This window comes from Hermetia illucens, chromosome 3 (genome assembly GCF_905115235.1).
Source record: "Hermetia illucens chromosome 3, iHerIll2.2.curated.20191125, whole genome shotgun sequence".
Lineage (NCBI taxonomy): Eukaryota > Metazoa > Arthropoda > Insecta > Diptera > Stratiomyidae > Hermetia > Hermetia illucens.
The window spans coordinates 159,950,270-159,974,803 of record NC_051851.1 but is presented as its reverse complement, the minus strand read 5'-3'; the positions used below and the strand labels follow the sequence as shown (position 1 = coordinate 159,974,803).

Here is a 24,534-nt window from a genome sequence, read left to right as displayed (position 1 = left end):
TGAGACATACATGCTCCGGGTTCTCAGGTGTGTAACCACATTCAGGACAAAAGGGAAAATCATCCAGCCTGAATTGATGCAAATACTTCCTGTAACTACCATGACCTGCCAGGAACTGTGTTAGATGGTAGTTAAGCTCGCCGTGTCGTCGCTGGATCCACTCCACAATGCGGGAAATCAAAGTGTGGGTCCAACGACCCCTCTGCGAGTCATCCCACCGTTGCTGCCACTTTTCCAGCGACTATCGCCTTGCCGCCTTTCGGTATTCTGCATCCTTTTCAGGTGAATTTATTTTCCATTTCTCGTACAGGCAGCGTGTGTCACTTGCCAGAATGTCTATGGGGATCATTCCCGCAATAACACACACTGTGTCGCCTGATATCGTTCTGAACGTAAACGGTAAGTCATATCCTCCTCCGATTACTCTCACACGCTAGTGCTTCCTCTCAAACTTGTTCCGCGTATAATAGGATGGAGCGAACCACTCTGCCCGCAAGTAATCTGCGACTGTATCTTGGGCCTCCAATATTAGCATCATCTGTGCTAATTATCCGCTAGTACTTGTCGCTTTCTCACAGGCATAATCCAGGTGTCCTTTCAAATTGATTTTAGGGTCAATTACCACCCCCAGGTATTTGATAACGGGTTTCGAAGTGATGATGTAACCACGGACACGAATATTGAACATATTACTCTTTCTATGGTTGGTAATCAAGACTGCTTCTTTTGTTCCGCAAGGTCAAGCTGAACCATCCCCACCCACGCTTTTATGGCGCTAATGGTTTCGTTGGCGTACACTTTAACGTCATCAGATTGTTTCGCGACGATAACCACAGCTAGATCATGTTTGAAACCGATTATCATGACCTTCTTTGGCACGGAACGGACAAGGACCCCATTGTACATCACCTTCCACAGGAAAGAACCCAACACTGAGCCATGTGGTGGTCCTGCGGCGACGATGTACTGCTTGGATCCCTCATCCGTACCAAAGTGTCCTCTCAGAGAGGTAACTTTCGAGGAGCTTAGTCAAATAACAAGGGACACCCGTTTTAGCCAGTGAGCTTTTTACTCACTCCCAGCTAGCGGAATTGAACGGATTTTTCACGTTCAACGTCACCACGGCACAGCATTTATTAGACGACATCGGGTCTCGAGCCAGCTTCAAAACAACGTCTACGGCGTCGATCGTTGACTGGGCTTGTCGAAATCCAAATTGTCCCTCTAATAGTCCATCCTTATATTCAATGGTGGTCGATATGAGTATAATTCTTTCTGGTAAACCATGCCATTCTCCTCGCCAATGTGGTACTCACATATGTCAGATCGACTATTGATCCCGACCCTGTCCCATGAAAAGTGGAAGCATTTCTCATATTTGCAAGCATCTAGTCTAGCTCCGCGAAAGCCTCGAACAGAATACGACTTCTGGTGTTCGTAATGCAACTGCCCCAATCCATGCCCACACGTTGAAATCACCCTCTATTATCTTGGGGTGTCAACTTCTTGCATCCGAGACTAGCATACCTAGCATTCCTTCGAATTCCACTATAGTCGCACTTGGTGGAACATAGCAACTATATATGTAGATACCAGCTACTTCTGCTTTGGCGAATCCAACTTCTGAAAACTCCGTCACTTCTTGAATAGCTTGATTTGCACACGACCATATTGCCGTTTTGCCAGTTATATCTGCAGTCCAGGCACCACTCTTATTATTCCGATAAGGCTCGCTGGTTGAGGTGATTGAGGTAAATTTGCATCATTTCTCTACTGCATTCAAGGCTCCCCTAAACACTGAGCATCTGTTGCTGCCTGCAACGTGCCGAGAGTCGACGCCCTTTTTCCCCTTGCAAAGTATACATTCAGGCTCAGTCTTGCACTCCCTGAACATATGAACTTCTCCCCACATTTTCTGCATCTTTTGGAACTGTCACACTCACCATTACTTTTCACCGTTATGTGGCCACATCCCAGGCATCTAAAACAACGCTTGAGGGACACCTACTCCCTGAGTCGGCAAACAACCCAACCTTTCGTGTTGGAGATCCTAAAGCGCGTCCTGGATATCCACTTAAGGACAATATTGGGTTAATCCGGTCAGAGCTGGGAGGCAACCCCTTAACCAGAGCTGTGCCCCAGGGTGGCGCCATTTCTCCGGTGCTCTTGATGGAAATTTTACGAATATTGGACAGCAGTGGGGTGAAGGTTCTGGCGTGTGCCGATAACTTGGTGATAGTAGTGTCAGGGATGTTTTCCTCCATTATGAGCAACATCATGGAACTGATGCTAATCAGCACCAAGATTGCACCTACCAAGGCTGAATGAACAAAGATTGGTTTTTTCCTCTAATGTAAAGTATCTGCGGGTAATCCTGGATCCAAAGTTAAATTGGGGATTGAAAATAGAAATGAGGGTTAAGAAGGCCTGTATGCCTGTAAGAAAACCTTTGCAAAGAAATGGGATCTCCGGCGGGATGATTCTCTAAATGTACACCGCTGTAGTGCATCCGATCCTAACATAGGGCTCTATTGTATGCTGACAGGCTTCGAGCAAAACATACAATAGGATAAAGCTTAATAGGTTTCAAAGAACCGCGTGTCCAAGTGCTTCCTGCCCGACAGATGTTCTCAATGTACTCCTGTATCTCCTCCTCCTAGACCTCCACATTAAATACGTTGCACCGTGCAGTGCCCCAAATTGGAAGACCGGCGGCGTGTTACAAGGTTATGACACAGTATTTCTTACCGATGGATCAAACATGGTCTGTGGAGTCGGCGCGGGGGTTTTCTCGAATACATCCGAATGGTGTCTCAGGTTTCGCCAGTGTATCCCAAACGGAAGTACTGGCGATATTTGGAGTCTGCCGATGGATGGAAGGAGATCCGAGCCCCAGGCGTAACATAGCCATTCTGACCGACAGCCAAGCGGCCATCAAAACCTTATACTCAGCGACGACATTTTCCAGGCTGATGGGGCAGTGCAGAGACGCGCTGAACCGTCTGGGCGAAACGTTCAAGGTCACCCGGGTTGACAGATTGGCAAGGCGAGGCTCTACCCTTGGCAGTTCTTCGTTGAATACAGCCGGTGTTTCGTTGGCGGCTGTCAGGGGCAGAGTTTACTCGCACTACTTAGCAGTCGCGGGCGTTAAATGGCGAGGGCTTACGAGCTATGCCAAGTCAAGGAGAACTTCGTCCGCTTATAACATAGCCCGATCATGAGAGCTCCTGTGCCAGACGCATGCAAATGCATTCACGATTACCGCGGTCTACATGTGGCACTTGCCCATAGGGGACCATAGAGTCAGGCTACGGACACTGGGTAAACTATTCTTTGGGGACCTCAGAGAGATTTCTAGCTGCAGGGTGGGAGAGCTGAGAGCAGTCTCCGTCACAACGAAAGACAGAGTAACTTTGCAAGAGATCAGAATCTAAAATCCTGTCATCGATGATATGATGTTGGCAGGTAGCCTGAAACTCGACAGCTTGGTCCTTAGACCCCTAACATTTTAATGAAAAAAAATGTTAAATTATGAAAATCATTAAAATGCAGGCGGCCAACCCAGAAATTTTCTCGTAACTTCCGTCCTCTAATGCGGCCATAGCATCAAAACCGTGGGGATGTGATACTTTGAAGGAAGCTATTAGTGGGTTTGGAGAGTCATCCTTCGTCAGCATCACACGTGAGAGAGGTAACAGGATTGTGTTGTCTTTTCCTCTGATGTAGACAGAATATCATCGGAAGTGGTGCAGTACACTAACCTCAACGCGAATAATTGTTTCGGTAGTGAAGCAATGTTCAGCACGGGGCCGCTTGAGCGATATGAGATCGGAATGACGGCAGGTGAGGCCTGCGGTTCAGCGGTGGTGGCCGTCCAAAGGCATGGACCCACTAAAAAATAGCAGAATAGCACCACATTCCAGCTGTTAAAGTTTTGAAGGGTAACTCCTATATACCAGAAGTTATGCATTCATGCCATAGCTTCTGGTGGATATGTGCAATTACTAAGAATGTGAAAATCTAAAAGGTCGATAATGCTGCAGAAGAACCGGCCTTGAATTTACGACCGTTGAATTGCATTACACGTCCATTACATCAAATTATCACTCCATTACTATTCATAGTTCAACTTGAGCGGAACCACGACCATAAAAGATGCCCCTGCCACCCTTGTAGCCCCACTATTTATCTACATACGCGAATAGATAGTAAACGTATTTATTGGTGATCATCACGCATCACCAAGATTAATAAACATGCTCAGTGTCAACATTAACAATCTTACAGAAAAATGATAACAGCCCTGGTCCACGGCATCGTCGTGTCCTCTCCTCTTCTTCTAATATCAATGGAGTGCTAATGTGTTAAACGGTGTTCGGCTTGTAAATTAGACTTTATGATGTCGATTATCATTAAGAGGAAAAAGCTCCTCGAATAGATGCTAATAAATGTATGTTCGGTAACGCAACATACGCTCAAGTCGGTTGGGTGATTGTTGGGGAATGATTGTTGCCAATAATGAGGTGGTCAGTTTCCCCGGCCTCGGAATGTGGGCATAATTGCGCTAATATGAAGCCGAGCAATGTTCTATTCGTTTCGGGCAATGTTTATTTATTTCAGTAGGTCATCAATGGATCACTTCCATTCATGTATAACTTCGCGAAGAAAACTTTCGTTTAATCCGATGATAACAATTATTTGATGATGAGGAAGAATTTGTAACGAAAATAGATTTTTTGGTTTATAGTTGGAGATGCTATCATCTGTGCCTTAAAAAAATATGCGCATACAAAGGCGGGGTGAGCATCCAGCGTTGAAGATTCCTACTATAACTCACAGAACTCGAATCAGCTAACCCAAATCGAAACCGATATTTTCACATACAAATCTTAACAAGATACATCAAAAGAACCGACTCTATAGGAATGCTACCAGCTTTAACCAGGTTAATGGTCCTGTTCGTGTCAGACAGCAAATAGATCGTGCAATCTATGATTAATGATTTGCATTTAAACTTGCACCTTTCAATCACTGACTTAACCAGATTTTAAATGCCTCAACTATCTATTTATGCAAAACGTTCCGAAGGAAAACTTATTACAAAATTCGCCGATTAAATACCACTTCACTAACGTCTCAGTTCACAGCACTATCCACACTCCTTCAGATACGAATCTATTTTTTCGTGAAATGATGATCTTAACCGATCTAACTTTGCGCATTGACTATTTAACAAATTCCAAAAACGTTCGCGTATTTGCCTTAGGCGCACGTCGTCAGATTTACGTTTGCGGTCGCGTTCACCTCGTGCGCGCACTTCTACTCTACTTTTATCAAATTCAATTTCGAAAAAGTTCAGTATTCAGATTTTTTTCCTTATCTAGCCGGCAAAATAGTAGAAGATTGAACTATTTGCCGGACATGCCGCTCGTACTGTGCGCAATAAGCTTTCGTGAAAGAGGAGTCGCCCCAAGGAAAAAATCTTCTTTTATATGACATCAACGAGTATCTCATTGGACACTATCTGAATTTAGTGTTTTTTAAGTCCAGATCCCCCGAAAATTAGTCATAGGAAAAAATATACACACATGAGACCATTGCTATGTGAGACCTCTTATAATCTCTTTTCAAGTGGTTGTTCAACAGAAAAGTAAATATTAAGTGAAGACAACTTTCAAGTGGATGCTTACAGTTCGCGCGCTGTTTTTCGAAAATAAGATTGAAGTGTGGAAGGATCCATTATGTGCCATGCACACTCACTTTTGACATAAGATTACTTCGTTGTTTGCAAACAAGTAGCTTAAGAAGAAGATATCGCTAAGACTTCCCGGAAAATCTTCATTCACGCCTCATTATTCCACAGTCCCAAAGGAAAATATGTTTGAGCAAATAACCAGGTGATGACCTTGGAGCCGCATACGTCGTTTGCTCCATATAAGATATAGCGCAAGATGCAAAGATATGTAACAGCATCCACTCACCCAGGCACCCGTTCTCATGACTGCTAGAATGTGGTCTGTGGTGGTGAAGAGCCGCAACAAGGAGGCCTCACCGAAGGAAGATTGTTATGCGCGCGGAAGCTCCTGCGCTGGGGGTTAGAGTTCACACTGTGAACCCACTGAAATCTGGAGGAATGGCTCTAAGGGTACCCTCCGAGAAAGAGAGACGCAAAGTGGTTGAAAACCCCAAGTTCTTTGAACATGGTCTGGAGGTAGCTGTGGCTCAAAAGCTGGGGCCTACAGCCATCATTTACGACGTACACTGCTGCATTAGTGCCGATGAGCTGATGCAGCAGATACAGAAAATCACCTCGCCGAGGAGACGTTGGCTGAAAGATTTGCCAAAGAGATGTAGTCGGCCGATCCGGTTGACCCCTGAAGCAGTGAGAAATGTAGTGCTGAAGGAAACTCCAGCCGCAATTGATAGGTTGACATCCCCTCAGCGAGTGTATGTCAAGTAGTTTAGCTACCGAACTAGGTCACATGACAAGCCTCCTCCCCCTCGTTGCTCGAAGAGTGGCCATATGGCCTCCTCTTGTAGTAACGAGGTGCACTGTAGGAAGTGTGCGTTCCGGGGACGTTCAGCTGGGCATATATTGCGGTCCATTTGTGAACGATCTACGCCGTAGGAGGGGGCTAGAGTCAACGCTCGCCACTGAGCGCCATGTCGCTCACGCTACTGCAGTTCAACTGCACCAAAGCGGCTGCTGTGATGCAACATCGTCGGATTGTTGTGGACGATCGATCGAACGGGGATGCGACCATGATTCCAAAAATGCAAGAATTTTCACTCTACGATCCCGGGGACGCGAGATATCGAGGAAAATTCACGGCCAGAGAGCCTGGTTGAAAACAAGGAAAATTGAAAATTTCCACGACCACCGGGTCGTAAAAATGGCCAAAAATGCAAACTCGTCGGATTGTTGTGGGCGATGTCTTGTTCGAAAGGGGAGGCGACCCCGATCCAGAAAATCCAAGAATTTTCACTTTACGACTCCGGGGACAAGAAATACCGACCAAAATTGATGACCAGAGGGCCTGGTCGAAAACAAGGAAAATTGAAAATTTCCACGACCCCCGGGCCGTAAACATGGCCAAACACGAAAAATTGTCAGATTGTTGCGGGCGATATCTCGTTCGAAAGGGGAGACGACCCTGATTCCAAAACTGCAAGAATTTTCACTCTACGACTCCGGGGACGCGAGATATCGAGGAAAATCGATGACTAGAGAGCCTGGTCAAAAACGAGAAAAATTTAAAATTTGCACAACCCCCGGGTCGTGAAAATGGCCAAAAATGCAAAATCGTCGGATTCCGGGGACGCGAAATATCGAAGAAAATTTACGGCCTGAGGGCCTGGTCAAAAACGAGGGAAATTGAAAATTTCCACGACCCCCGCGTCGCAAAAATGGGCAAAAATGCGAAATCGTCAGATTGTTGTAGGCGATGTCTCGTCCGAAAGGCGAGGCGACCCCGATTCAGAAAATCCGTTGCGATATATCAAGGGAAATCGATGGCCAGAGGGCCTGGTCGAAAACAAGTGAAGCGATGCGCTCTGCTGAGAACTTAGCCCCAAGGCAGTTCGGGTTCAGAATAGGGAGATCCACAGTGGATGCTATTATGGGGGTCGAGGCACACAACGCCGATCTCGACGGATAGTACTCCTCATAACGCATGATGTCAGAAATGCCTTTAATTCCGTAAGCTGGACAGATATGCTAGGCCCATTAGAAAGCTCATTCCGCATACCAAGCCATCTCTTGCGGATATTGACAAATTATCTCCTCCCCTCTCTATGAAATGCTAGAGGGCCAGAGGAAGATGGAAATCACGACGGGAGTAGCACAGAGATCCATCCTAAGGCCGGACCTTGAGAGCGCTTCCTACGATAGTCGGCTGAGATTTCGATGTGCCCGAAGAATCGCGCCTGGTCGGTTATGCAGACGACGTTGCGGCACTTGTTGTCAGACGCACTGTTGAACAGGCTCAAAGCAGACTTGGCATATTGGTGCGACGGGTAAGCGGATGAAGCGGAAAACCGAAGTAGTCATCTTGACCAGACAGAGGACCCCGACCATGCATCCCATATCGATTGGTGGATTAACTTTAGAGTCAAAACCAACGGTTAAAAACCTTGCTTTGTTGATCCACTCAAAGATGGGCTTCTTCGAGCAAATCAAAACGGTAGCGGACAGGGCTTCAGCTGGAGTCACGGCCTTGAGTCGACTAATGGCGAATATTGGGGCCCTATATATGCTAGGAGACGTCTCTTTATGGCAGCGCCGCAGTCGATTCTGTTATATGGCGCGGAGGTATGGGCTGATGCCCTTGACAAGGAGGAGCATCATAAGCGCCATCATCGATTGAACTCGACCGGCAGAGGGACCGGATGGTAAGGAGTTCCCTGAACTAACAACAACGCATTCACCTATCCTACTCCTAGTTGTCGGAAGTACTGGTGAACATGTACAAAGGAGACATCATATTTATGGGACGGATAAGCATATGGTTTCAACCTTGCGCTAAAAAATCGAAATAGTCATCTTGACTAGAAAGAGAATACCGACCCTTCGTCCCATATCGTCCCGGTCGCCATCAAGTGGCTGTGGACTCAGGACTCCCAGCATCCTCAACAAAAAAAGTAACTTGAAGTGACCTTTTCATATCCCTTCCTCTAGATTGAAGTCAGCCCAAACAGTATCACGTACCAACTACAGAAAGACCAACTTTTCACATTTGCAGAACAGAACTTAAAAACATTGTAAGCCTCAACAGCTTTATTCAAAATTAATAGTGTAAAACCTAAAACTAACTCTGAATTCCCTTTTAAACCCTTTCAGGGACAGTGCCTTAAAAGCAGGAGTCAAAAAGGAAGCTACGAGAAAATCGCTCAATGTAGCTTCGACGACTTGACACCAGTTTGATCCTACGCTGGAAAATTCCTCTCTTTCACAGACAATTTTGAAGCTGTAAGTCAGACAATTGGAAAACCTTCTATGGAATTTTGGAAAAACTATCAGTTGACGGACCTATTGATATTTACGCCGGAACATCAAAAGTTGTCCGATATCCAGCTGATGATGGACGTTACGAAATGAAAAATTTTACATACAAGGTACGTAGGTGACCAATCTTATCTGCATAATAATAATCCCATCATTCAATTCGAATTCTGATAGGTTGATGCAACGACTATCAAGACTGTTCCACTGCAAATATGGAATTACATTAAACCCAGAAATCAAAATATATCTGAAGTGGTTGTAGTCGGAATCAACTCGCCTTTCCTAGGAGTAAGTACTGAGTGAAATTGTTCGTAACGAGTAGTGTCCTTACGTATCTTTTCTACATTGTTCACCTTTAAAAGTCCGAACATATTTGGAACTTGAAACTGCAAGGATACTGTTTGGTTGGATCCATTTATGGAAGTTCAACGAATGCCAGCACTTGGTTATACGTTTTGTGTTACAGTGCAAGAAGCAACTGAGAATCTAAAAGGATTTCCCGCAGTTTAAAGAACCATAAGAGGATAGGAACCAAAGTGAAGGGCAAATTGGTTAAAAAGGCACAAGAAAAAGATTTCCACTTAAACATTTTCGTTTTTTTCTGCAATTCCTTTCTTCTTGATCTTTAGCTTCTGTTTCCTCTGATAGTCTCGCGGGGTTGTTTCGTTATCAAAAAAATAACCGCTTTGAATAGAAAGGGATTTATTTGGCTTTGATTTTTAAGGTTGACTGCTTGAATGTCTGATACAATTTGATTTTTTAGTCAGCTTCTGTCAAGCTTCTTTTGTGGAACAAGGTGCTAGCTTTTAGGTAGTTCTAGTGGTTCAAGCTTTTAGAATTCTGACGAAAACTTGAAGAGATTTCAAGCCGGTATTGCTTCTACCTGGTCTGAAGTTACAGGCCATCGTAGCCCATACTGTAACTCGATCACTTCTTCATTAGGTCCTTTCATCGGATTCAACTCTTAGAAAGTTGTAAAGGACTTACAAACAATCCAGGAAGGTTGTCCTCAATTGGTGGATCGGTGTTCTTAGTTCTCTCCAAATTATTCACTTGAACTAGGGAATATGTACAGAAATATAATGACGGGCCAGCGGTTTTGAGTTCTCTACGCGGTGAACTAAAATCCCAGGAGTAATTCATTAATCATTTGAGCCAAATGTGGTCCATCACCATTTCGAACATTGCACCATAAAAGTACATCCGTAAACCGCCCCGCCTTCCTCACCTTGCCGCATTACTCTGACCTGCTTGGTTTATAAGCCTTTTCAGCGAAACGGGGTCTCCAATATTAATATCCTCAATATAGGTCCAAAATTTGCAGGCAGGAGTCTCAACCATCAGTCGGCTAGTAGCGAACGTTTCTTTGTGGGTGCAACAATCTCCTGACTGTGTTTTCTGCAGTGGAGTGATGGACGACACCCATTACATATTTTTCTCTTATGAAAGGTGGGATGGGTTTCATCAGCAACTTTATGGAGGCTCAAGGAATTCTCTATTTTGAAGGTTCCCTTAGCCAAGAGAGTGGAAGGGCTGAAAAATTAATTATCTGTCAACAGTTGTTACCCCCGAAACTATATATATTATCTAAATTATAGGCAAACCACTTTTAGCTAAGTTGAAAATACACTTCCAGAATTTCTACTATTTTAGACAAGATTACACTGACACAATAATTTTAGAGAAAAATCTACATCTGGCAAAGCTTCTAGTATCAAGGAAACGGGTACCTAAACCATTAGGTGTTTGCCCGTTTGCCATCATTCCTGCTCACAGAAACATTAGTAGCGAAATCCTGCGAGCTGACAACAGCATCAGTGACTGACCATGGTGATCATTCCTGTCCAAGAAACACCGATATAATGGCGGCATCGTGGGAGTCACTTATATTACTGAACCCGTCTGCGAACTATCATATATTTAAAAGGAAGTTCTTTTCAATTTGTGCAACCTTGCTCTAGATAGATAGGGCTTATGTTTAGAATATTCTCGAATATACACTTTAAGGGGGTCATCCCGTGTGTCAGATCCGCGAAATCGAATTTTTTTTTACATCAATTGTATCTAGATATAGTGTAGAAAATATGGGTAAAGTGATTTTTTGATATTCGGAGTCATTTGGAAATTACAGTGTTGAAAACGTGATAAGTCACATGCCAGATTTATGTCGATCGCCGTAATAAAGCACGTATCTATCGGTCCGAATGACGTTCGAATGACTTCGCTAAAAGGACAAGAATTGAAGCCAAGGCTATATATGTGTTCTTTAAAAAAAACCTAACGTTTATGGATTATTTATAGCAGATTAATAGTCAGTTTTTATGTCTAAAAATCGCATTCTACTTTTTAAATGCATTTTTTTCGAAACCGCATGTTGAAAATCGGCTGCCATCATAGGCCAAAATCGATCAAACGGAATTCTTTGAAATTTTCAGGACTTATTCAGAACATATTTCTACGGTCCGCAAACTAGGATAAATGCGATTCATTCAGTAGTTTTTTTTTTATTCATTGAAGAAGCCGTGAAAAAACACCAAAATTCACAAAAATTCACGGTACCAAAAATTTTACTTGAGATGGATGTGTAAATTGCTTTGTATTTCAATAACGAACTATGCGATCGGGCTGGAAAAATTACTATGCACATTCAAGATATTAATAAATCTATGGTGAAAAATTCGTATTTGTATCTTTATCCAGTTCTTCACAAACAATTTCTAAAAAAAGCCAGAAAAAAACGGCCTTCACACGGGATGACCCCCTTAAGGAGAAAAAATTGCTACTTTTGAAAGTAATGCATTCTAACTATTTTTGAAATGGTATTAAGGCATAGACGGCGTCAGTACGCAAGTAAATTGGTCCGAGCAAAGCTAAAACGTGTCTGTGCATTGCCATCTGAAAGGGTTTCTGTAATGCCATTAAAGAATGTGAACGATTTGATGACAGGCCGATGAAGCTCACCATTATATCAGCTGAACGCATTATTCACTTCTTCACCAGATATCCACAACAGGCAGGTCAATATGATGCCTAGTAATATGCCGTTTGGCAACTTCTCGATGTAAAAAACTGTACCAGACCTACTAATGACAATATTTCTATGCTCAAGATATTAATAAATCTATGGTGAAAAATTCATATTTCTATCTTTATCCAGTTCTTCGGAAAAAAATTCTAATACAAGTTGGGAAACCGGAAGCTGGGCGCTTCAGGTATGAAAGGTTTTGTTTGCTTCTTCTGTAAGAGAGAGAATGGATCCGTTAAAGAAATCATCACTTTGCACCCCTCCCAATCCCCGCCTTTTTAACACATATCAAAACTAAATCCGGCTTCGAAAAGTACTGATCGAGACTTTTTATTTGATACCCACATGATTATATTTGGTGAAAAAAAAATTTACACCCCCCCCCTTTACATGTATGGGGACGCCCCCCCCCCTAAATCTCAACGTAGGAGGATATCACTCACTGCATGTCTGGGGGTCCACAGGTCCCACCTTCTCACCAAATTTCGTGTCAATCGGTATAGCCTTTTCTGAGAAAAGTGCCTGTGACAGACAGACGAACAGACATACATTGAACCGATTTGAATAAGCCAACAAACGGCCTTCACACAGGATGACCCCCTTAAATGACAGCTAATGGTCAGCTAAAAAAGGAATAAATGTTAAACAGATTTTACTATGTTCTTGCAAGTGATCCGCTACTCAGGCTGAATATGTCCATTTTTCTGCAAAACATATCTTTGCACTATTATAGTAAAACACGCTCAAAACACTACATTAACTCTTTCCTGATCAAAACATCTTCTTTTTGCCGCTATCTCCAGGAGTGCATCAAACACCAAACAACAGAGACCATTTGCCATTCTCGCCTTACAAGAACCTAATCTATTAGACCGACAAGATATCAACACCACTTGACTTTTGTGTGGTTTTAATGTATCTTTAACGTTTTATCTCAATCTGTTAACGCTTTCACCACGGTGGTTTCGCTAAAGACAAGAACTTTTATTGGATTTTAATGATCATGTTACCACAAAATGAATTTGTTATTGTCAGTTTAGCTCTTAATGGACCAGCGAAGCATACGGTGGAGTGAGGGTGGTCGAACTGGAGAGGCGTTAAGTGGATGATAGCAATCTTTTCACTACTTTATTGTTTCTCCAAAAATAGCCATACTTTTATTTGCCATGAAACTAAATATGTACTCAGATCGGATTGTCTTTATCATGGGCTATAAGTAGATCGTGGCGCTACGATTGAGGAACCCATGGAAGTGGCTCTATTTTCGCTGCTTGGAGAACTGCGGGCTGAAAAATGCAAGGTTCCACACTTATTGGAAAAAAGCACTAGTTCCATAAATGGATTACCAGAAATTCATATCTGAGCAATTGAAGGCACTTTAGCTTCAAATATTCCGTAGTAAAGTGAATCTATTCGGACTGCCAGGCAACATGCAATTTTCTCATGCATCACCAAAACATCCGTTTTCGTTAGTCAATCGCAACAGGCACTTATCAGAGATGTGCATCACTCATATGTGCATAATTCCAATGCAGGCCCAACATATCTGCGTACTCATGCATCTGGTTAAAATATCCCATAAACAAGCGTCTACAAATAAAGTGCATTAGTTTCGTGGGATGTTGAAATCTCACGAAATTTATGACTAAATTTTTGAAAAGTTCTAATTTATGGCCGACGCTTTTTATGATTCGTAATTCGAATGCTGTTTCTGGTTGGCAGTTATGGCGCATATTATGATATGTGACGATGGTCGTGATGAATTATAGGTGCTTTCAATTATGTTCGATTAGGTGGCACAAATAAGGCGTGAAGGATGCGAATCTTCAGTGGAATTACCACCATCAATATAGAATGAGCATTGAGACTGGAGCTAGGAGCATTGCAATCCAGAGAAGTTAGCACCCAGCTTAAGTAGCATTGAATTATGGAAAAACCTTGAATTATCTTTGGTTATTTTGCTCAAGTAATTTCAGTATTTATGTTTGAAAGCACCTTAAAACTTTATGTGAGAATATCTAAATTCTTTACTGTATATATGAACACCTCTCATGATTAGGTGATCGGGAATGACCAAAGATATCTGAATTCTGAGAATGGATCCTTAAAATCATTGACCACCACCACATATGTGGGGGTTCACAGTTCCTCCTGTCCACCAAATTGCATGTGAATAGGTGCAGTCGTTTCTGAGAAAAGTGCATGTGACAGGCAGACTGACACGGCCAGACGAGTGACCCAGAGAGCAATGGGCAGGGTTGACCAGGAGGAGAAGCAGCGTGTTTAGGAGGAAGCTCGACGAAATCTGAAGCTAGCTATGCAGCTAAGCAAGAGGGACGGCCTCGAATAACTTTGCAGAGAGGCGGATATAGTCTCATGGGGAACCGCCTACTGGTTTGTCAGACAGCTCCGCAAATTACATGTCCCGATCACATACTGAACATTGTTCAAGGTTCGTTTCCTTAGGAGAACACGAATGGTATAATAGGATAGGTCCCAGGGCAAAACATACATTGGTACCCACGATGGAGCATAAAACCTGCAAAACGCCTGCTGTAAACCTTTTGCTCGGACTAGGTTTCTTAGTCAGCCAAAAAATGACACCTGCTGTTATCAGCTCTGAAAACATAAGTGATCGGGTATGCACTCTGCGCTTGCAGGGTAAATTTAGAAATATAGGCCTCATGAACGTTCACGTCCTCACAGAAGAGACTGCAGAGTCGGAGAAGGGTACCTTCTACGAGGCAGTAGAACGAACCCTCGAAGTCTGTCCCAAGTATGATATCAAAATCATCAAGCGAAATATGCATACCAAAGTAAGCGACCAGCAAATGATGATTAGTATGTCACACATTCAGCGGAGCGGAGTACTCCGATCACGCTGCTCACAGTTCGAATCCCAGTCATCGTGGGTGACTGTGTTCGTCTTGTCTTTGTTTAGCTGCTGTCAGCTCATCATTTGCATAGCGTTAAGTGATGATAGTAAAACTGAAGCACAATCTGACTGCGTGAATGTCCTACATTCCGCAAAGGAGTGAACAGGAAATACTAGAAATCATGGTGCAAGCACTCTGTACTGCAAAAGCAGCTGCACCAGCACTAGCTCGTGTTAAAACAACCATAAGCTAAGCTAAAGTACCAAGGAAGCAACGAGGCAATCGCCAGCAAGAAAACCGCCAAAAACTAAAATCAAGAAGATAAGCCGAAGAATTCCACTACTCACTGTAATAGAACTTCTGCATTATTTTAAACAAATTAGCTGATTCCCACCAAGTCTTTATCGAAGCCCCCGAAGGCTACTCTGCGGGCAAGAAAATCCTGACGGACAACAGTAATAAGCTCCTCCTCCGAAAAGACAGGGTAAGACTGCCCTCCGAGGTCTTCTTTTCCCTTTCTTAGCTGAGAATATCACTAAAGGACTGAAGACGTAGCCAGCATCAAGCTTCATCAGTGTTAATCCCTTCATCTCAATCTGGATAAAAGCAATGAATATGCAATTGGACCTCTAACTGATCACAATTGATTCGACGTTCTCCGACGAACATATCGAAAATATTAAAGTCGTTGAACATACCACTGTTCGCTTCGAACAAATTAAAAACAAGTAGATATTGCAATACAATACATGACTTATGAGGTAACCAACTGACACTTAACCCACCGCTGCGTCAAGTGTAGCCAGGTTCATAGTCCGGACGAATGATCCGAAACACTGGAACAGGCGCAAAAAGGAGCAAACTACCAAAACCGAAGTCGTAGCGAGAAAAATGCCAAAAGCGTGCACTACCTTTCAAACTATTCAAAATAACCGAGCGAAGAGCTATCTTATTTAACACCTCGGTGTCTTAGGTGTCTTTTGCAGACATCATGCTAAAACACCATCTACCCGGTACCACCCAACAAGCCCCATTAAGTTTTCCAGTTCCGATTTCCTCAAATTTGCCAGGAAATCGTACGAATTCCCGCAGATGTTTGACCCTAACTTTCATCAATAGATATTGCGATCATTGAGTTGAGCATGAACTCCATCGTCAGCAGAGCTCGCAGAAACGAGTTCGAGCTATTCCTTGACGAATACAAGCTTTACATAGTGCTCTTGTATTAAACCAGGTTGCACTATAAGTACAAGTCAGTTCTCCATCTTCAAACTTTGCCATACTGATTTGCTTCAGTGGAGGTACTATAGCCATGCTAACAGCCCCAACTTACTGGAAGTTACCCCCATCTCCTTTGAAACCCAACCGGCCTGGCCCTTCGTAACTGCCGTTTTCCATCCTGATTCCCGCAGCCCCGCTCATCTTTAACCTCCTTCCATTAAATTCCGTGGCTTCTCTGCTAACTCCCCTCAAATATCTTGTGATTTACTCTGCCGCTACTTCCCCTGGGTTTATATTCCCTCCCCTTCCTTCTCTTTCCTCCCGCTAGTGGATCTTGCTTTCCCCGCATTTCCAGCTATTCCTCTCCTTACTCCTCTCCTTGTCGAGTACCTCATTGGCAAGCTTGACCCCAATGTCGGCCCTGGCTACGACGATCTTTTGAACCTCGGTTTGGTTAATTCATCTCCCTTCCCCTCGTCATTGTTTTCAATAAAAGCCTACAGGAGGACCATTTTCCTGGCCTGTGGAAAGAGGCTCTCCTCATTCCCATTCACAAAAGTCACGATCCCACTCTTGCCGAGACTTACCGGTCTATCTCGTCCTTCTCCTCTTATTCCAAACTCTTGCAAAGGTACATCACCCACTGGTTATCCTCCCAGTTTGGCCATTTCATAGTCAAGGAGCAACGCGGCATTATTAAGCGTAGGTCCACTGACTTTACGAAACCCTTTCATAATGTGAATCACAAGATACTTCTGTCGCCTCTAAGTGATCCCATACTACTTGTTTCATGGCCTGTCTCCTACGTTTCCAACCGATAATGCCGCGTCTCTTTTGATGGCTTTATATCTCGTTCTTTCTCCTACTCCTCTAGCGCCCGACAGGGAGCTATTCTGGGCCCCTACTATTTTTATTTTGTATCAACGATCTTCTCTCTCCACATTACTTGTCCCTGGTTACTCTTTGTCGACGACCTTAAGCTGTTGTCCGCTTTTCCATTCCCTATAGACTGTGTCCCCATTCAATGAAACCTAAATACCCTGGTTCGCTGCTGCTGATGGTTTAACATCAGAAAGTGTCATTCAAAGTGTTGCCGGCTTAAATCCTCCCCCGTTTCCTTTTTCTACTCCCACCCAAGGCCTCAGAGCCGCTTCCGATGATAAACTCCGCTTCAACACCCACTGCCTCGAACTCACCAATCGAGCAGCGAAATTGTCGGGCTTTATACTTCGCTCATCCTGTGATTTGATTACCCTCTCTATTTCTCTTCAAATGCTTCGTGAGAAGTTTCTCGAGTACTGCTTCATGATCTGGTCACCCTCTCCTAACTGTGATTGTCTTACAATTGGAAAGGCGCTACGAAAATTCACTCATTCCCTCTTCTTAAAGAAAAACTTTCTTCATATAGGCTACTCCCTCCGCCTTCACTTTCTGAACTTCCTCTTCCTACAAGAGCGTAGAAGCTAGGTGGATTTATGTACATTTGTCAAAATTTCCTCCGGTATGATGAACTGCTCCGGCTCTATCGACATTATCTGCCATCCTGCGTCTTTCACCGTCTTTTAACGTGCTCTCCGCGGAGCTCAACCTCTATTTTTATTTTCCGATTCCTAGACTTTGTCGAAGTTATAACGCACAACAGCTTGGTCTCTTAAACTTCTCTTTTGTTAGCAGTTTTAAGTAAGGTTCTTGATTGCTTGCTTCTCCTAAGGGCAATAAGTAATTGGAAGTTTGCTCCCCCTGTCTCTGCCAGGCCACTTTCCGCGTGGCGTCGACGGATGCAAATTCTTGGGCCGCAGCCGTTTTCTGCTCCGGTGTTCCGTCCCTTCTCTTTTTCCGCTCCCCTGAATCTTCAGGGCTTTGTCGCGCCGGAAGAAATCCGCGAAAGGCGTGATACCACCGCTGGCGCCCAGACTCGGGATCGCTAGAGCTGTTGGCCGCCACAGCGGACAAAGTACACGAGTTGTACGCGCGCCCCGTGGTCGCGGAAGCTCCCCAGGACACGACTCGGGAAATGGAAGATTTAAAGTCGATAGTGACGACATTGACTGACGCGGTCACCAAGCTCGCTGCATGGTACATTGCGTTCGGGAGGTAGATCTCGATCGCAATAGCGGTCGAGGTCTAGTTCCCGAAAAGAGCGTTCGGGAAGTCACACGCTGAGAGCCTCATCGACCTCGACAGTTTGTTGGTATCATCGGATATGCAAAACTAATGCTTCTAAATGTACCACAAGATGTACGCTTGGTTCAACAAAAAACTAAACCCGCTAGGTGCCTCGGCCACGGGTACCCGAAGCGCAGTACCACGTTGCCCTACAATCTCCGACCCCCTAAGCAGACGTTGCTTCCTGGTCGATACGGGCGCTAAAGTGTCAGTTGTCCCTGTACCTCGTGCGAACACCCTTATTCCGCAAAACTTGCATTTGGCGGCCGCGAACTCATCTCCCATCAGCACCTGTAGCTATTGGCAGGTGATTGTGAGTCCCAGACTCCGCCGAACGTTTTCGTTTCGTTTCATTTTGGCGGACATCAGCGTTCCCATATTAGGCGCAGACTTCCTGTGTCATTATGGGCTGCTGGTTGACTTATAGAACAAGACCTTAACATATCCTCCAACCTCGTTACAAACGTCAGGAAAAATTTCTACCGACCGAGATGATACTCACTCAACGATTTTCGAGGACGTTGTCGACCATCGCATTCGCACACTCCTCCGGAAGTTTCGCAAAATCACTACAGAAACTAGTTTCTCCAATCCAGTGAAGATTGATGAAACAGAGTATCTGCAGACAATCAAACCATTGTTGGTCCTCTCCGCTGCATTTAGTACCTAAGCCAAACGGCAAATGGCGGCCATGCGGAGATTATGGGCGTCTCAATGCTCAGACAGTTCCAGACCGATATCTCATTCCACTCATCCATGATTTCATGCACTCACTAACGACCTTAGATTTAGCAAAGGCGTACCACCAAATCCCTGTAGCTCCCGAAGACATTCCGAAGACGGCTATCTGCACACCTTTCGAGTTTACTAGGGCGACTTACGGCTTGTGCAACCCTACGCAGATCTTCCAAAGGTTCATCCACTCTGCTTTACGAAACTTGAGCTTTTGTTTCGTCTACATGGATGATGTTTTGACCAATTCAACGGTATGCAACCTGACCCAGACAAGGTTGAGGCGACTAAGAGCTTTCCACTACCTACTACCGTGAAGAATCTGCGAAGGTCCTTGGGCATGTTAAACTTCTATCGTCGTTTCTTGCTCAAGGCCGCTCATCACCAAGCGATCCTGAACGCCTACTTGTCTTCGTCCAAAATTAAAGACTTCCGCGAGGTTTCGTGGCCTGCAGAGGCCGTCCTTGCGTTTAAGACAGTCAAGCAATAGCTTGTGGATGCAACACTGCTAGCATTTCCTCAGCCGTCAATGCCTCAGATACAGCGGTAGGCGCCGCTCTTCGTCAAAGGGTGAATGCAGTGTGGCAGCCGTTGAGCTTCTTTTCAAAACAACTCAATCCAACTCAACACAACTATAGCGCCTACGATCATTCACACTCGCCGCGTACCTCGCTATAAAATACTTCCGTTTCTCCCTTGGGGCAGGCCGTTCAATGTGTTCACGGACCCCAGCCCCTAACTTAAACAGAAGCCCAACAAAGCGTCCTTTCACCAAGTTAGGCACTTGAGTAATATCAACCCGTTCACTTCTGATATACAACACGTTTTGGAAAAGACAATGTTGTTGCGGACGCTTTGTCTCAAATCTCAGAGGCCACAGTCCCCGCCGCAGTCGATTATACGGCAATCGCCGATGCACAAAAAGACGACGGAGAACTTCAGAGCCTGAAGGCAAACTGCAAATGTAAGTTCAAGGAGTTTCCTATTTTCGACTCAAACTCCTATTTACTCTGAGAGACATCAGATAAGGGACCCAGGCTATTCATTCCGGACGATTTTCGTAGGGAATTATTCAACGTGATTCACAATCTTTCGCATCCAGGCATTAGGACGATGAACCGATTAGTCACTGATAAATATTTCTGGCCGTCCATGAACATCACGTAAACTGTTAGGGCAGACAGTGCATCGGGTGAAAAGAAGTAGATGTTTTCCCTCGGTCAACCAAGGGCTTTCACACCATTCATCTCGATATCATCGGCCCTTTACGAAACTCGCACGGATTAAAGTATTGCCTCACAAGCATCGACAAGTTTACGCGGTGGCCTGAAGCAATACCTCTGTCTGACATTTCGGCGCAATCATATGCCGAGGCTCTCCGCCGAGAGTGGATTCCGGGCTTTGGTGTTCCAGCCGTTATCACGGACCAGGGAATGCAATTCAAACCTACTCTTTTCGTGGAGTTAGGAAAACCACTTGGCTTCAAATGGCATTGGACTACTGAATATCATCCGCAGTCCAATGGTATGCTGGAACGTCAGCACCGGACGCTGAAGGCCGCTCTAATGGTTCGCGACGATCCGGCGTGGCTGCGGCCCTTGCCTTTCGTCCTCCTCGGTCTAAGTATAGCCTAGCGAGAGGAGTTCACGGCCAGCCCAGCGGAGATGGTTTGTGGGGAGAATTTACGCCTCCCCGTGGACCCTGCACTGGCAATCAGAGCAAGGTTAAACGAGTCGGGAGTGATGTGTCTGCTCTGGGACGCGTTCTCGAAAATACAGCCGACTTCACCGTTACGACACGCGACATCGAAGGTCAATACCCTAGGGATCTCGAGACGTGTGAGAAGGTCCCTATGAAGGTGAACGCGCCACGGAGGCCACAGTAATCGCTATACGAGGCCCCCTTTAGAGTACTTGATCGAGGCGAGCACCGATTCAAGCTCGATGTTCGGGGCGAGTCCAAGTTGGTCTCCCCGCCGAGGCTGAAGGCATCTCCTGCCTATATTTTATCCTACGCCCTGTCCCTAATCCTACTCCTGTTCCCATCCAAAATTTTATGAAAACGTCGAGTGGAATTTAGCCTAATTTTTCCTCCAAAATATCTTGTAAAGGCCGCCATCCACGTTCAATTCGGCCTCTTAGTTACGCCTGAAGAGTTCGTAGTTGAGTCCGTAACGTGATTGGGATGAAGTTGGTGTGTCAGTTTAAATTAAGTATAACTGTTGAGGTAGCCGCTAAGATAGTTATAGTCGCAATGTTAGTTATAATGAGTAAATAAAAAGTGTTGGTTTCATCGCTGCCTACAACCTGTCTATGCAATCATATCAAAACATCATCGTGAAACTCTCAACAAGAAATGCCACCGGCATTACCATACATCCAATAGTCATAGTGTCAGAGAACATACTCCTATGTAAACTGCTATCTAATTAATTAATTGCACTTTTACGTTATCCACACTGAAGGCAACATCATCCAGCATTTGAACTTCCTCTGAATATCTCCACAAAGCATCTCCAAGAACTTCACTTTCATAATACGCAGAGTGCATAGAGCATTTCCCCTCTACAATGTATCCGTAAACGTATCTGTGCTGTGCATACGAGTGAATGCATATCATCCAGTTTGTATCTGGGTGCATGCTACGTTTATCCAATTAACTTATCTATACCTAATTGTAAGCAACACACCACCCGACCAGATTCTAGATTTCAATTCAGAACAACATGTTGCACAGTATCTTAGGTGTTTTTGCCTATCTAGATACTGCTATCTGGTTTGATTGACACAAGTATGTGGGCTGGGATCTTCAACAATTATGTATTTGTTGAGGACCCGGCTCTGTTGCATGGAAACGTATCATATTAAGATAATTTGCAAATTAGTTTGCTGGACTTCCTGGTTGCTCTGTGTTTATCGGCTTTTTTTCGTATTTGAATCTTTTGAAATATGAAAGGAAGATGAAGTGGTTTCACCTCGTATACCACGTATATTCTTAAAGTTTGTCAAGATAAAATTTTGTTGACATCTCTTTTGTTAAAATTGTTGCAATTGAATGAGATTCAAGACAATCTTCCAATTTCCTAAGTACTTTAGCGCTATAAATCAGTTGTTATCGAAAATCGTGTGTGGACTTAAGTACATAAGTGTACATCTTGATCCTACTGCAAAGAACCCCATAATCTTCCACTTATTTCGTTTAATCATCGAGTTATGATCTCAGATGTAATTGGATTTGAATGTAGTCCTCGACCTGACATCATTCGTCCCTTGTATGCTCCAAATTCACGTGCGTACTTTGCACTGCATTCCTTGCATCAATCGTCAATATATTGATGATCGTGTCAAAGATGCATGAACATGATTCATAATTAATAAATTGCACATATTCGCATGCAGTACTTTTCTGCTTACACACGTCCATGAATCAGCATCCGCAGATGGACCAATCTTCTGATTGATTGTCACGAATATTTCGGCGCTAATCGGAAACTCGTGGCTCAATGATCGAACCCGTAATGATCCTGTTTTTAAGATACCGATCCCTGTCATGATAGTTATAATGATCGGAAATTGGTACATGCATGCTCCAGGGCCATATTATTATGGAGAGGAAATTGGCCGGAAATAATTTTTAAGTGAGATGTGATCTTGATTATTTCAATGTTGAGTGAAGGTTTGAGTCTTTAGTAAATTAGTGCACGATCTAGTTCATGATCGGTGAGTGTTATATATCGTGCCTAGGAGTATGCAATTACTGGTTAATCTGGAGTGCTTTTATTACACTTTATTGAGTGAAATTCGAATTTGCCTGGTGGATTTCCATATTTCACTAAAGGCCTGTAATGAACCTAGGGGAAATAAGATGATGAAACTATCATCCTAAGTGGCCGAAGCCGACCTAGAGGAAAGAACTATACCAGAAACCTAAAAAAAATTGGTGAAATTGACCGTGAAGGTCCGCCCGAAAAGACTGAACGCTCGGGAATGCAAGGGGGATTCTTTGAGCGCTTTGATCCCTCACGTGTCATTGGTACAAAATTAACGTTTCTATACCGATGCGCGGGTCCGCACCGGATTTAAAAATATACAACAAACAAAGGAATTCGCGACGGCCTAACGAAAAAAACCAGAACGCAAGTTAAACCTGGAACAAAAAACAAAACGGCTCAACAGCGCGCATGGAGCGTTAAGTCTCCGCGCCTGAGTGCCACGATCGAGAGGGAAGATCTACGACGGGTCACAGTCCCGATCATTGTTTATTCTCCCTCTGATAGTTATTGAGGAGCGGCTCCTGAGGTTCCCTTCCACCCTTGGCATCTTCAGGCCATAATTTAAAGGATGTCCCTTGTAAGGTTTTGCGGAGACCAAGGAGGACGAGAAAGATGGAAGAGGTCCTCAAATCAAAAAAAAAAATTAGCTCAAATTGACTTACACATTGATTACACTCAGAACTCGGCGTGGCGTGCATCTGTTGCTGTTTTGTTAATTTCTCTTTAATACAGAAATTGCTTGACTCAAAAAGGAAAAAAAAATATAGTATGTATACGGAAATACTACTAAATTTAATGCACAAAAAAATATACCGAAAGTCTTCTAGTTTTTCTTTTCCTATTTTTTTTCCAGAGGTCCTCCTAGCGACGCATACGCGGAAAAGAAGATGTCTAGCACACACTCAGACCAGAAGTTCTTAGAGGCCACAAATGCAACCTTCTATGGAAGTCGCACACTTAATGGGGAAGGTCTCCCGCAACTCGAAACTGAAACTTCAGCACAAAATCACTACTGAGGAGATTCACATTAGCGGCAGCAAAGCAAGCTCCTCTTTGACAACCGTTTTACCGTTCGTTAATTACGAATTTTGGAAAAGCAAACTTACCTTCCTTAATCCCCAAAGCTGAAATTGGGAAGACCACTAATTTTTGTCTAACTCCACTCTATATGGCTCCGGCAAAAAACAATGAAACTTTGAAATTCCACCGACTGTTGATCAGCTGTCCACCCCCATGCCTCTACCCTCGCCTTGAGTGTGGTCAAAGGGTAGTATAGGTCCCAAGGCGAAACGTGGATTGGTACCCACGATGAAGCATAAAACCTGGGAAACGAATGTTGAACCAACATCAACAGCTCTACTACCAAACCCTATCTCCACCGCCACGTGGTGACCGCTAGGAGGTCTTTCTTAACGAAAAGCTGCAGACGGAGAAGGATGAAGGCAAGTCTCCCACACCTAAAAACGGGACAAGTTGTACCAACTGGTCCTCCAGGTTGGGGGTTGGGTATGGCTGACAACCCCTAGACGGAAAACCGAAATTAGGAAGCCACAACAGGAGCCTCGGACTGGACGGATTATACAACGACGAACTCGGCAACGACAACGGAATAACGATTTGCGCATTTTCTCATGGAACATGCACTCCCTGTACAGAGATAAAGCTGATGAGTAGCTAGCCGATACCCTGTTCCAATATAGGGCTGATGTAACAGCGTCACAGGAAGTGCGTTGGACAG

At 44.2% G+C, this 24,534-nt stretch overlaps 1 protein-coding gene across 3 annotated transcripts in view; it reads right to left on the bottom strand.

Moving 5' to 3' along the window:
* The window catches only part of LOC119652300 (thrombospondin type-1 domain-containing protein 4), a 160,704-nt gene that overhangs the window by 24,226 nt on the left and 111,944 nt on the right, over nucleotides 1-24,534 (bottom strand). Inside the window, exon 1 of one of the 3 annotated variants that reach the window (XM_038056302.1) lies at nucleotides 5,134-5,439. The exons of the other annotated variants lie outside the window; for them this stretch is intronic. The gene's annotated coding sequence lies outside the window, so the exon portion shown is untranslated. Of the gene's footprint in view, nucleotides 1-5,133; nucleotides 5,440-24,534 lie in introns of those variants that run through there. 3 annotated transcript variants of the gene reach the window in all.